This window comes from Harpia harpyja, chromosome 9 (genome assembly GCF_026419915.1).
Source record: "Harpia harpyja isolate bHarHar1 chromosome 9, bHarHar1 primary haplotype, whole genome shotgun sequence".
NCBI lineage: Eukaryota > Metazoa > Chordata > Aves > Accipitriformes > Accipitridae > Harpia > Harpia harpyja.
In genome coordinates, this window is record NC_068948.1 from 11,740,852 (window position 1) to 11,753,083 (window position 12,232).

A 12,232-nucleotide genomic window follows, 5' to 3' on the forward strand; every position below is an offset into this window, starting at 1 on the left:
TTTTCCCGCAAGCTATTTTAATAGTGTCTTGTTGCACAGCATTTATGTGTGGGGTGGACTTGAGGTTTTTTCAGAAAAATATTTTTCTCTTTGTTAAGCCAGATTCTTTAGTCTTCGTAGTGCTGTCCATGGACAAACCGCTATCGGGAAGCCTTGCGAAGGGGTCCAAAGCCCACTGGGAAAGCAGTATTTCAGTATAGCCATTTCTGTCTTACCACGAAGGCCCCAATTTGCTTCTCCTTCAGTTGTGTGTGCAGGCTCCTGTTGACTGTCCTGCTAATAGGTGTTTTGAGCAAATATTCCTCCATTTGCCTCTGGCAAATGCCACCTGGGACTCAGCCATTTCCCACTGATGTCAGTGAGGTCTTTGCTTTGAGTTTGCTGTGGGTTGGGTTAGTCCATAACAGGATACATTTTATTAGGGCTCAGATTGATTTTGGTTGATTGGTCAGGCAAATACGATCTCTCATTCCCTCAGCATTGGATGGTATTCACAGCTACTGTCACCTTGGTAAGCAGAGATACAGGCACCCTGCTCTGGGATGCTACACCTTGAAACATCCCTTTTCTTGTCTGCAAACCTGCAGAAAATCCCTGCCCCAGCAAAGGCATGCTGGAGCCCAAGAGGCTTCTCTCTGTGCAGTGACTCCTAGGATAGAGCAGCTAACACATTTCTTGTTCAGTGGTTGTAACTAAATGCCCAGTCCTGGTCTACGAATTTTCAAATAATTTCTCATCAGACTCACATACTTTCAATATTTCTTCTCCCTTCTGCTTGTTACTGAGGTGCCATAGGCATAAAAGTGAGGTCTTCCCTTTTAAAGAGTTCATCTGCCCCTACTGCTCACTGCTAGTTAGTTCTTTCTTCCCATAATTTTGATAAAGCGCTCTCAGTAACCAGGTATGGTGGCATCTCCTCCAGGGTTTCTTACCTTCTGTGGTGTACAGTGCTGTCGCTTTGGAAGTCTTTCACATGATCACATAGAAGGGGGTCCTGTCACCTCCCCTGGCTATTCTGTAGACATCGTTGTATGTGTGAATTATTAAAAAGGTGTAGAGAAGAGATGGCACTGGGAAGGGAGAGCTCTGCTTCACAGTTAGGCTATCACCCCTATCCCGATCTCTGATGTCAGGGAAGTCAGGGCCGTGGGTCCTCTGTTGTACTACCAAAGTCCTGCGTATCTCGTGCTGGATTTCAACGTAGAGACTGCCTGAGTGCACAAAGGGTGGGCTGGCATGGTCCAGCGGGCTGGTGTCGCTGGCAGCTTGTCCCTGTGGGGAGCCTTGGCCCCCCCGGGGCGGTGTGAGATTGCTGCCACCCGTCCTGGTAGCCAGCTCTGGTGGATGCCGGGTGCAGAGAGGAGGGGAGAACACCTCACCGGGAGACTGCCTGCAAAGAGCAGGACTGAAGTGATTTTGGTTTATAACTTATTTTGCATGGATGTTTGTACTTTGAGATAATCCCCAAGTAGGCGAGCCAGTACCAAGGAATCGGCCTTCGGCTGCTCGACTGTGCCCTGGCACCGCGTTCATCTCTTGTGTACTTTGGGTGCTGCCCACACCGGCCCCAGGGCCGCGGGGAAGCTGTGAGCTGCAGACCCCTCTCGTCCCAGCACCGAGTGGCACTGGGGACCGAGCCCAGCCAGTTTGTACAGGCAGCAGGCCCTTGAGGAGGCAATTGTCATGTTAATGCAAGACCTGCCTGGGTTTTATAATCTTGGATCTCTGCCCTTCGCTCCCTCCTACCCCAGACTCTTCTTTTTATCACGGCTTCTCCTTCTGCTGTGGTTGCGTCTCACCCCATGCGACCTTTTTACCACTCAAGCAGCTTTTCTCTTGGAATCACAAGAAGCCGAGAATGGCTGAATCTTGTATTTTACTTGCAAGACACAACTGTATGTAAATTGAGGGAATTAGCTTTGGTTGGGTTTTTTTCTTTCTTTCTCGCTTTTTTTTTTTTCTTTTTGCCCACAGTAGACGGCAATATGTATAACATGGTAATCCTTGTATAATATCCTCACAGTTTTTATAGCTCCTGGTTTTCCTATATCCTTATACCTGCCAGTTTCTGTATGCGGTACCATACACCATATGGCAGTGTGTAGCTGGTAGGAGGTTGAGTAGTGCTCCTTGTCTTACCTAGCTTTCCACCCTCCACCACAGCTGCTGGTTCATGCAGAGTACTCTCTCTTGTGGGTTTTTCCTACATTGCACATTCATAAAAAATTCCCAACCTAATAGCTTTTAGCTATTATAGCTGACTTCAGAGGCATTCTTCAGTCTATACAGCGAAGAGCCGTTTCATTTTGCATTCAATGTGACATAAATTGAAGACTGAAGACCTGGAAAACAAGTAGATTGCAAACTTCGGTTATCCACTGCCACTTTGAGTTTGTATTCACACTACGCTGTAAAAACATGTACGCATACTTGCATACTTGCTCACTGGGGTTTGGTTGTTTCTCAGTGCAGACAGTTTCGCTGTTAAATTCTGCAGAAGTTTGTGTTTTTAAAAACAGATGAGCACCCACAAGTTGGTGTATGTGACTTTGTTCTTCTCCACTTCCCAGTGACAGAAGTTTAAATATAGCCAGCAAACTCAGAAGAGACCAAACATCTTTGTGATCAAAATGAAGACCCAGCAAGTAGGTGGTTTAGTCTCAGTTTCTTAGGGAATATGGTGAACTCTGCAGAATTATTCATTTGTTACACAAATGAAACAAAATAGGTCCTTGCCCCTTTCTCCCACCGCATAAATCCAATCCACTGTGACAGAATATTACTGTGATGTATGGTATTGTAGGAAGCAATTACCAAGATGGAAAGAAAGAAAAAACACTCACAAATTATTACTACCAATCATTATTTACTTTACAGCTGAACTGGAGGGCCTACTTTTACTTGGGAATTATACACAGTCATAGAAAGACAACACAGCCCAGTACAGGGAGGGAAGGAGAGGAATTATCCCCATTGCGAGGATAAAGACGTGAGGAACAAGGACCTTGAGGAAGTCGCTCCAGATGAAGCAAGGAATCTGTAGCAGAGCTGGAGCTCACTGCAGAGTCCCAGTGCAACAGTGCCTTATCTGAAAGATCATCTTTCCTCTTATTAATAATGGATATGATCTTTCAAATAAGATTTTATGTATGTTTAAATTTAATAGCTCATCCTTCAGGAAGGGCTCAATCCTGCTAAGTACTACATCCAATTTGGGCTGGTTTAGATCTGTTGGGAGCTGAGGATGCTCCTCTTTTTCTGAATCAAGCCCTTAGCGAAGCTGACGCTATTGACAGATTACCGTTTATAGCTCTTTATTGCTTACTGTAGGTTTATTGCAAACTCCTTTCCTGCTTAGTTCTCCTTCCCTCTCTCAGAGCAAACATAATGTACAGCCCATGTAAATATAAAACATTAAGCAATTACTGGCTTATTTCAGATGCAGTGCTAATAATACATCATTTCTGAAAACCTCCGCTTCAGATGTAGGGCATGCTGTACCAGTCATCTCACACGATACTCACTGGAAAGTGAGCTCAGCCATTACTGTTGTATCCCTGAGTTATTACTCACTCACCCCAGGAAACAAAGGGGAGTCCCGGAGGTTAATGTGGTTAGTAAAGCAATTTGAGGAAGCTGAGCTTATATCTGTTTACACAGTGTACAGAAGATATTTAAACAGCAGACTTCCACCTCCTGCTCTTGTCTGCTGACTCCTACATCACTGTCTTGCTTTTGTAATGACTGCCAGTCTTCTGCTGAAATAAGAAATCGTGAATTTGAGAATTTGCTGTGTATGAGGTCCCTCAGGCAAATTGCCTGGCACCAGTTTTAAGAGGCTAGATGTGGGTTCTTGCTGAAAATGAAGACTTCTGAATTTGCGTGGCTTTTGTGCCCTTCTGTCCTGCTCAGCCCTGGGATAGGCCCTGCAAGCGGCCTGAGCAGTGCAACGAGGGAGCAGGGCAGCGGTCTGGGCAGCAGCGCGTTTCTGAAGGGGACGAGGGGCAGGGACGCGGCCGGGTACCCACTCCTCTGGCCTTGGCAGGCCACTTCGCAAGGCTTCTCCCCTGCATGCTCGGTGCTCTGTGTCAGGGCAGGTAGGGAAGAAATGCTATTGCCTCTCCTCAGGAGAGGAATATTGCCCCAGCCTTGTCTGTGGAGAGGGGCTTGCGGTGCTCTTAGTCTGACGCAAAGAGCTGCTCCAAAACCCTCCTTGGGGCTCAGCGGTGCATTAGCACTAACGTTAACACACCAGAAATACTGAGTAATAGTATATCTGCATCTCTCTCACTGCCCGTGAGGTCATGTGAAAACGCTGGGGCGTTGAAGGCTCATACGATGTCAATCTGTGTGTGATTAGCACAGCCATAAAGTGGGTCGCTGCTGCCGGCTGAGATGCTGGGTGCTGTAGCCTGCTTTCCTTTGCAATGCATACAATGTATTTGAGGGTGTTAAATTTTTTAATAAGTGCCAAAGGCACATTGGTAGGGCAGGCTCAGCAAAGTTTGTGCTGCCTGCATTATGCCTGTTCAGTGGGTAAACAGCAGAATGAATCTCCGGAGCTGTCAATCCAGCACCTCCACCAGCATTGAAGTCCTTAAAAAAGATGTTTTTAAAGAAAGGTATGGATGCATTGTGCTTCCTTGGAGTACAGAGTTGAAAAAAAAGCTAGGATGTGCTCAAAAAACCTGCTTGTTACTATTTATAGGCTTCATCGCTCCACCATCTTCTGAATTTCTGAAGTTCGTTTGGTAAAATATTAAAATCAAGGCATTGCGGGTCCTCGCTGTGTAGCAGGCTCAGAGTGACTCAGCGACAGCGCGCTAACCTCTGAGCTTTCCAAATGACTATGCCCTGTGCTAATTATTTCTGTTTTAATAGATTTTGTTTTGAATAGAAACATGGCTGTCTCCAGTCAGGAGCGGGTCCTTGACAAGCCCCAAAGGCTCGCTCTGCGGCACGGACCTGTGCTCTGGAGCCCGGCCTTTGTGGAGAGGGGCTGGCTGGCTCCGTGGATGCCGGCCTCGGATGGCAGCGCTGGTTTTTCCTTTAGCAGTGATAAATGAGTTTTTACTGATGGGTTTTTGGCTGGCCTTTTCCAGGCATTTGGCTCACAGCTGAGCTAGTTGTCATAGCAGTAATGGGACTGCCTATGATCCCTATAAGGGGTCAGTTTGCTGACGGATTATCTTGCCCTTTCCTTTTTTACTTGCAAAGTGAAAAATGTGCTGCTTATGTTTTCTTGAAAATACCTGATCCACAATTCCAGTTTGGGACCCTTGGTATATGGAGGTGCTTAGATGGGAAGGGTTGGTATGACAGAGAGAGATGCAAATCATATGAGTGGGCTGCGATTTTAAACTTTGAACCTTGTTAGATTTGGAGTACTAGAGGGCACGTCTTTGGTGCAGTGCCCATATTTAATTTGTGTTTGTGTAGGAATAAGCAGTGCTCACTTATCTCTGCATCATTTACCAATTACATAAACAACATTTATAATTATGATTCATTTATTTAGATTTTCTCTTGTGGGATTTCCATGAGCACAGAGATTTAGAGAGAATTAAAAGAATATGGCTGGGGTACTGGCAAGGCATTATTTCAGGCTTGCTCTGACTGTGTATAATTCCTGTTTGATTCAGCATGAGTGCAGTGGCCACAATCTAATTCTTTCTGGACATGATAAAAATTTTCCAAGCTGAACATTAAGTGACAGCCTGTTTGGATGGCCCCGATTATAACCTGCAACAGGACCAAGGCAGGTTTGTTTCTGGGGAAAGTAACTAAACTTGGGGCACTGTGAGCAAGTCTCCACAAGCCATGCTTATCATGTGCTTGTCTTGGGAACATACAGAAGTTTCCGGTGTCGGGCCTGTGCTTTTGTTAAATTCAGAGTTTCAGTGCATTTAAGCAGCAGTGATCAATAGTTCTTCACATCTTTGTCTTTCTGATGTGCAGAATGTGCTGAGCAGGGCTGAGGGGTGCAGCTGTCAGTAACAGGCTGCTATTCATTCCTTTCACTGTCCTGCTTTGGCAAAGGGATTATTTTTTGGAAGAAAAATTTTTGATTTCTCGTAGAAGCCTTAAGAAGCTACAAAAATAAATAATTTTAGTTCAGAACTGGAGAAAAATTAAAATGTTTTCAGCTTTCCCATAAAAAGCAGACTTCTTCAGGAAAAAAAAAAAAAAATTTTTCTGCCATTTCCTGTTCTGTAACCCTCCCCTTGGTCATCCCCCACAAAAATTCCCCAACGTGTTCATAAAAGAAAATTAGAAGGAAAGATTTCAAGCAACCTTGGTATTTACAAAGGGAATCTTTATCACCTCTCGGTTTGCAGAAGAAAATCTCATTCCTGCAGAAGAAGCAACCTAGACATATCGCTTAATGAATTTCAACCATGAGCATCAGTTTGTGATGTATTGGCCAAAGTCTAGTCAAGAGAGTGGGATATTGATAGCACTGCGAGCAGGGGAGAGATTGGCAGATAGCCTTTCTCACGTTTTGCAGAAGAAATGACAAATCCGTATTATTTACTATCCTTAAATAACTTGCCATAGTCCAAAGCTACCCTCTGTACTTAGCCAAAGCCCATGGTGACTTACAATAATTTCACTTAGTGATTCAAACTGAGAAAGCTGGGACTGAGCCACGTACCAGTACACCAGTATTAAGCACCCAGTCCCGATGGTTTATAATTAGGGCAGGAGAGGAGACAACCTTCTAATTTGCTGCTTCTCCAAGAGTGGTAGAACTGCTGGGCTGCCTTACAGGCTCTTGGGGCCACTAAATGGTTAATTATTCAGTAAATAGCACACATGGGAAACGGGGAGGACTCCCGGCCAGGGGAGTCCCAGCCTGGCATCTGGGCACCTCCCGGTCCATTTTCTGCTAGGAGTCAGGCGGGAAAGGAGCCTGCTTTGTCCATGCTGGCACCCAGGCTTTTCTTAGGGAATGTTTCAATGAAATAGGTAAATTCTCCTTTTTTTAGGGGGGGGGGGGGAGGGGGAAGTTGATTAATTGATGTTTTGCCAGAAAATCACTGCCTACTCCTAATTAGAGGGCTGTATCTGGCCTCTGTGTTTCAGGTTTATAATTCTGTTTGGAGATCAGATGGTGAATTTTTACCACTGAGAGCAATTTCCTAAAAATCTGTTAAGTATTCTGGCAGTTTTCAAGTTGGGAAAAAAAATTATAAAAAAAATGCTTAGGGGCAAATTTTCTGCTTGGTGCACAGGGAGTTTTAACACATAATAAATGCAGCTGGGTGGGTAACTCACTACACTGGAAATTTACTTCTTCATATCTTGAGATTATAAGGCAAGGTGGTTTTCTCTGTAAACTTTGGGGGGTTTGCCTTTTTAGATCTCAACTTTGTAGCTAAGAGGAAGGAGACTAAGTTTGTAGTGCATAGAGAAGGGAAACGTGCACTATTGCTTTAATCAAAACTGGCTGAAATAGCTCAGGTAGACTTCTGCTAGTTGGCAATGTTACTGTTTCTTAAAAATCATATGGTAATTGAATCTAATGTTTGTGCTGGAAGCTGAATGCATTTCAAATGTGAATTAGACCTGTGTAATGCAGAGCAGTCGTGCATAATTAAGGCGCTTCATAACTGAGATTGTTAGATTTGCATGATACCCCTATTTTCAAGGCATCTGCAACATTCCTCCCAAAATGAACCCAATTACCTTAAGAAACTTCCCAACAATTTGGGACAGAGGAGAAGTGGGGAAGAAAGGACTATAACACGGTGGTTTAGGTAGGGGCAGCGGCGTGCTTTGAGGTGAGCCATCTGATGGTCTCTAGTGTTTAATGGGATGTTGGGATCTGAACTGCACCAGGGACCATAAGATTATTTTAGAGTGTACCAAATCCTTTTTCTCTTCAGAAAGCGTTGATTCCCTGAGCAAGGGGAAGATTTGTTCTAGGTGATCAAGCTAAATCTAATCCAAATTAAACCCACAATCCACACATGCTGGAGATATGAAGGGTATCAGCACCTGCTGCTTTAGTCTCCCAAACCCACTCCAGCTGAACCAAATTACTTGCTAATGGAGACACTGCTGAAACTGCCTACATGGCTGCCCAATTTTCTGCTGCTTTAGCCCTGGGTAGGTCTCTTGGTGGGAGTAAAAACAGTCTGAAGTCTGCTCTGAATGTCTCTGGTGAATGCCAGCCTCCAGAAGAGTACCACAAAGGACAGCAGAGCCTGGGAATGGGGGCTATGAAGCTGGTAGGTGAAACAGCAAAGTCTGATGCAGAAAGAAAAGCTGAGGGAAAATGCAGGTTCTGTGCTACCAAGATTAAGAGGAATTAAATTCTGTTTCTGTCTCCAAAATACTCTTAATTAGAGCTGACTGAAAGATCTGATATACTTTAGAGGTTTTGACAGTTAGTGAGACATGGATAACTTGGGGTGAGATTTTTTGTTAACTTTGACTTCCAGATTGCTCTTGGCAGTGGTAACAAGCATGTTGGCTGAGTTCTTAATTTTAGTTTTAAAAGTTCTCAGTTTTCCACAAGCTTTTACCACATTTTAAAGTTTCCTCCTATTCATCGTATGTTATTAAGAACACAGAAACTGTAATAATTTTAAAATCTCCTTAGCTCTTACGGTATTTCTTAAGCTACCTTGATCTGGCAAAACAAATAGTTCCCCATGATTATACTCAAGATGTAAAGAAAACACGAAGAACCCAATTAGCCTTTCCCAATCACTGCTAAGTTGACATGGGAGGGATGAAGATCATACTAAAAAAATCTTAGTTTTAAAAAGCTTGTGTAAATTGGAGAAGTTGTTCCTAGCCAGCACTCACAGAATACAATGGTCATGTCAAAATAGTCTCTTTGCACAGAGAATTGTGAAAGAGCAGAAAAGCAGAACAAGACATTACCAACAGAGCCCTGTAAAATGCACGTTTCACTTCATAAGGGCTGGTGCAATAATTTTCTTGTGATTTTGACCTTTGTGGGTTTAACATTACAATGCTGTGGCTGGAGCTTTGGATTCAGATGGAGACAAAAACCTAAAAATAAACCTAATTTGTTCTAAGACAGAAAACTGAGGTCTGTGTAACTTGAACATGCAATTACAGGTGTGCTCAGGTTCACTCAGCTAGTTCCTATAGAGAATCAGTTGGTAACACTTGCAGTGTTAATTTAAAGCTAGTAGCAGAACCTGCCAAAAGACAAATCAGGCAGGTTTCCTGCAGCTTTATATTGCTCCAGAAGCCTTCTTCCAAATGAGTAGTTTTCTCTTACTGCTAATTCATTAATGTTACAGTACTGTGTATTACTATCAGAGTAAGATGTGGGAGTTTCTCAGGGTGAGTATCATCATTATAGCTATAAGCAGCAAAAAGCAAGGTGGTTGTGAATTGGGCTTTGTGGGGTTTTTTGCTAGAAACAAGTTTGACTCGTTACAGTTGTGTCTAGATGGTTCAATGCCGCTCCAGACTGGCGATGCCTGTGCTGGATCCGAGCAGGCTGCTGTGGCCAAGGCCGCTGCACTTTGCTGGATCTCCAGGTGGGTCCTGGTGGCTGCGGTAGTGTGCTGGTGTGCTTGAGCTAAACAGCCACTGCTCTCAAAGTGCTTCACCTTTCTGATGGTTTGCAGGAGTTTGAGGGGTTTGGGATGGTGATGAAGGGCTCCTTGCCACTGCCTGTGTTTTAAGAAGCTGTCTTGCGTAGGCTTTCAAGTAGGCTCTGTGCAGCTAAAGCAAAAGCAATCCCCAAGAAACAAGGCTAGACAATAAGAGGTGAGGTTGAACGGGATAGATGTCCAGCAAGGGAGCATTTTAAGTGCAATTACACAAGCTTGTCTGATCCTAAAATTTGATTAAGAACAAATAAAATTATATTGCTGGGCAGTCAGAGACTTCTCTGACCACTTTAAGCCCTTGCCTAGGGCAATCGATGAATATTCAGTGTGATGACCTCTCTAATAATATTGCAATCACCTGAATGTACAAATTGTGGCTTTTTTTTATCCTTGAAGTGGGATATGCTTTTCATTATTTTTTTCCCCTTGATTGACTGGCACACCTTGAACTCAACTATTCAGTGGTTAACACTCCCTGATGATTGTATGCTGATCTTGGCTATGCCTTTCTCATCAGGATTGATTATTTGAAGTCTAAAGTAGTTGTGTGAGCACCTGCTAAACTGGCTTCAGATTATCTGAGTGGTTTTGTATTGTTTTGGGTTTTTGGTTTTTGGTTTGTTTTTTTTTTTCTTCTTCTAAGAGAAGACCCCCTCCCCAGTGTCTGTATTAACCGGCTCTGCTGCCACTCTCTTTGTGCAGGGCCAGGGATGCTGGGTTCCCACTGCTTCCTAGTCTGCCAGCAGTGGACAAAGAAAGCATTTGATTCCTCGTGTCTTTGCACCAGAACATTAGGCTGAACAAAAATACTCATTCACAGTTTCCATGTAGGCCCATTTCCTGGACTTTGACCTTTCCCACTACTCTTCTTCAGACACTTATCAAGGGGTCCAGGTTTCTCCTGAGGGGCAATGCCCCACACTGGCTAAACTTTCCCAACAAAAGCCTTGTTACTCTGCATGACTTGCAGACTATCCCCTTATTTATGCATGCATGTTTGTCTCCTTCAAAATTGTGGCATTCTTGATTCCCACTCAGTGTAATTTACTATAATTGCTAGATCCTTTTCTAAAGATCTTCCAACTAATCAATTTTCCTCCATCCTATATTTCTGCAGTGGAGTATTTTTGCATGCTCTAATTGAAATGCACCCTATTGTTTGTGCTAGTTCCTCAGCTTGTTGGGACCATTTGCAATTCTGATCCTATCCTCCCACACATTTGCAGTCCCTTCTGGCTGGGGGTCATTTGCAAATGTACTGAGAATACTCTATATCCTACCTTCCAGGTCACTATAATATGGCATTGAACAGAGCTGGCTCAGGACAAATCCCCAAGGAATACCTTTGTTTTGTGCATCCTTCCGTTTTGACAGTAAACAATCAATAACTCCTCCCCGGCTTAAGTCACCCTGTCTTTCTTGCATCCACCTACGGTAGTTTAATCTACATTGTGTATCCATAGCTTATGTAAAAATACCATGGGAAACGGTGTCAGAGTCTTACTAGGTGAAGTATGACATTTACCCTTCTCCCTTCGCCACAAGGTCTGCTACCTTGTTGGAAAATTAAATGATATTGTTTTGACATTATTTTTACGTGACAGATTCATGCACAGTGCTGTTCATCTCCTTCATGTCCTCCATGGCCTTACAAATCACTTGTTTATTTGTTCCAGCATTCTTGACTGCCCTTTCATTCCTCACTCTGCCATCCTCCCCCGTGTTCAGCACAGGCACTGTCATTTTCCAATTGTCCTGTGCCTCCTCCATGACTTCTCGAAGGTGAACTCCTAATGATATCCCTGACTGGTCCCACGTAAGGACCTACAGGCTATTTGCCTCAGGAGCTAATTGGCTGAAGCAATCGGAAAGATCTAACTTACTCAAGTACCCTTGGGTCTGGGTTGTTTGGGTTTTTTTGTTGTTTTTTTTTTTCTTTTTTTCCCTTAATGTAGATGGTGATAGTTACTTCCATCAGAGGTCTTAATTGCTAACCATCTACATGGTGTTGACCTTTTCATGGAGATTATTGCTCAAAAGAAAGCCTCAAAATCATCAGCATTCACCTCTGCTGAGCAGCAGTATGACACTCCTGGTTTTCCTCCAGTTATTCAGTTACTTGCCAAATTTCTTAGTTATACCGTGTTTTGTGATTTCACTGGCCTTGTTCCAGCCTACTTTGCAATTTGTTAATGCCTGCCCTGGTAGGATCAGGCACTTCGTAAAGCCACGGTGCACAGACGGGCAGGGAGCTCGGAGGGAAGACCCTGTGGTGGGCGCACCGGGGCTTTGCTGCTGACTTCCCTCCTGCTCCTCCAGAGCTGCTCAGCAATCACACAGAAATAAATGTGTCTTGAAGTCACTTCCATCCCTTGTTCTAGTCTATGCTAAGTCAGTGTAGACTAATTAGATGATCTGGCCCTCATTTACCACTTAGGAGGCTGAAGGCAACTGGTAAGTATCACAGACAGCCCTTGTCTTCATGCCGAGCCGCTCTATTGCGTTTCTGTCACACGTGGCTGTGTACGGCAAAGCCAAAGGACTGCAGCTGGGAGGAAATTGCAGACAATGAAAGTCCTCTGGCCTAACCGGTCATTGTGATATATGGAAGAATTGTGTTAATTTATATA

General features: G+C 44.0%; 1 protein-coding gene across 1 annotated transcript in view; it reads left to right on the top strand.

Moving 5' to 3' along the window:
* Window positions 1-6,865: 6,865 nt before the first annotated feature.
* PEPD (peptidase D) overlaps window positions 6,866-12,232 on the top strand; it is a 176,274-nt gene continuing 170,907 nt past the window's right edge. Inside the window, exon 1 of the mRNA XM_052798252.1 lies at window positions 6,866-6,969. The gene's annotated coding sequence lies outside the window, so the exon portion shown is untranslated. The remainder of the gene's footprint in view (window positions 6,970-12,232) is intronic.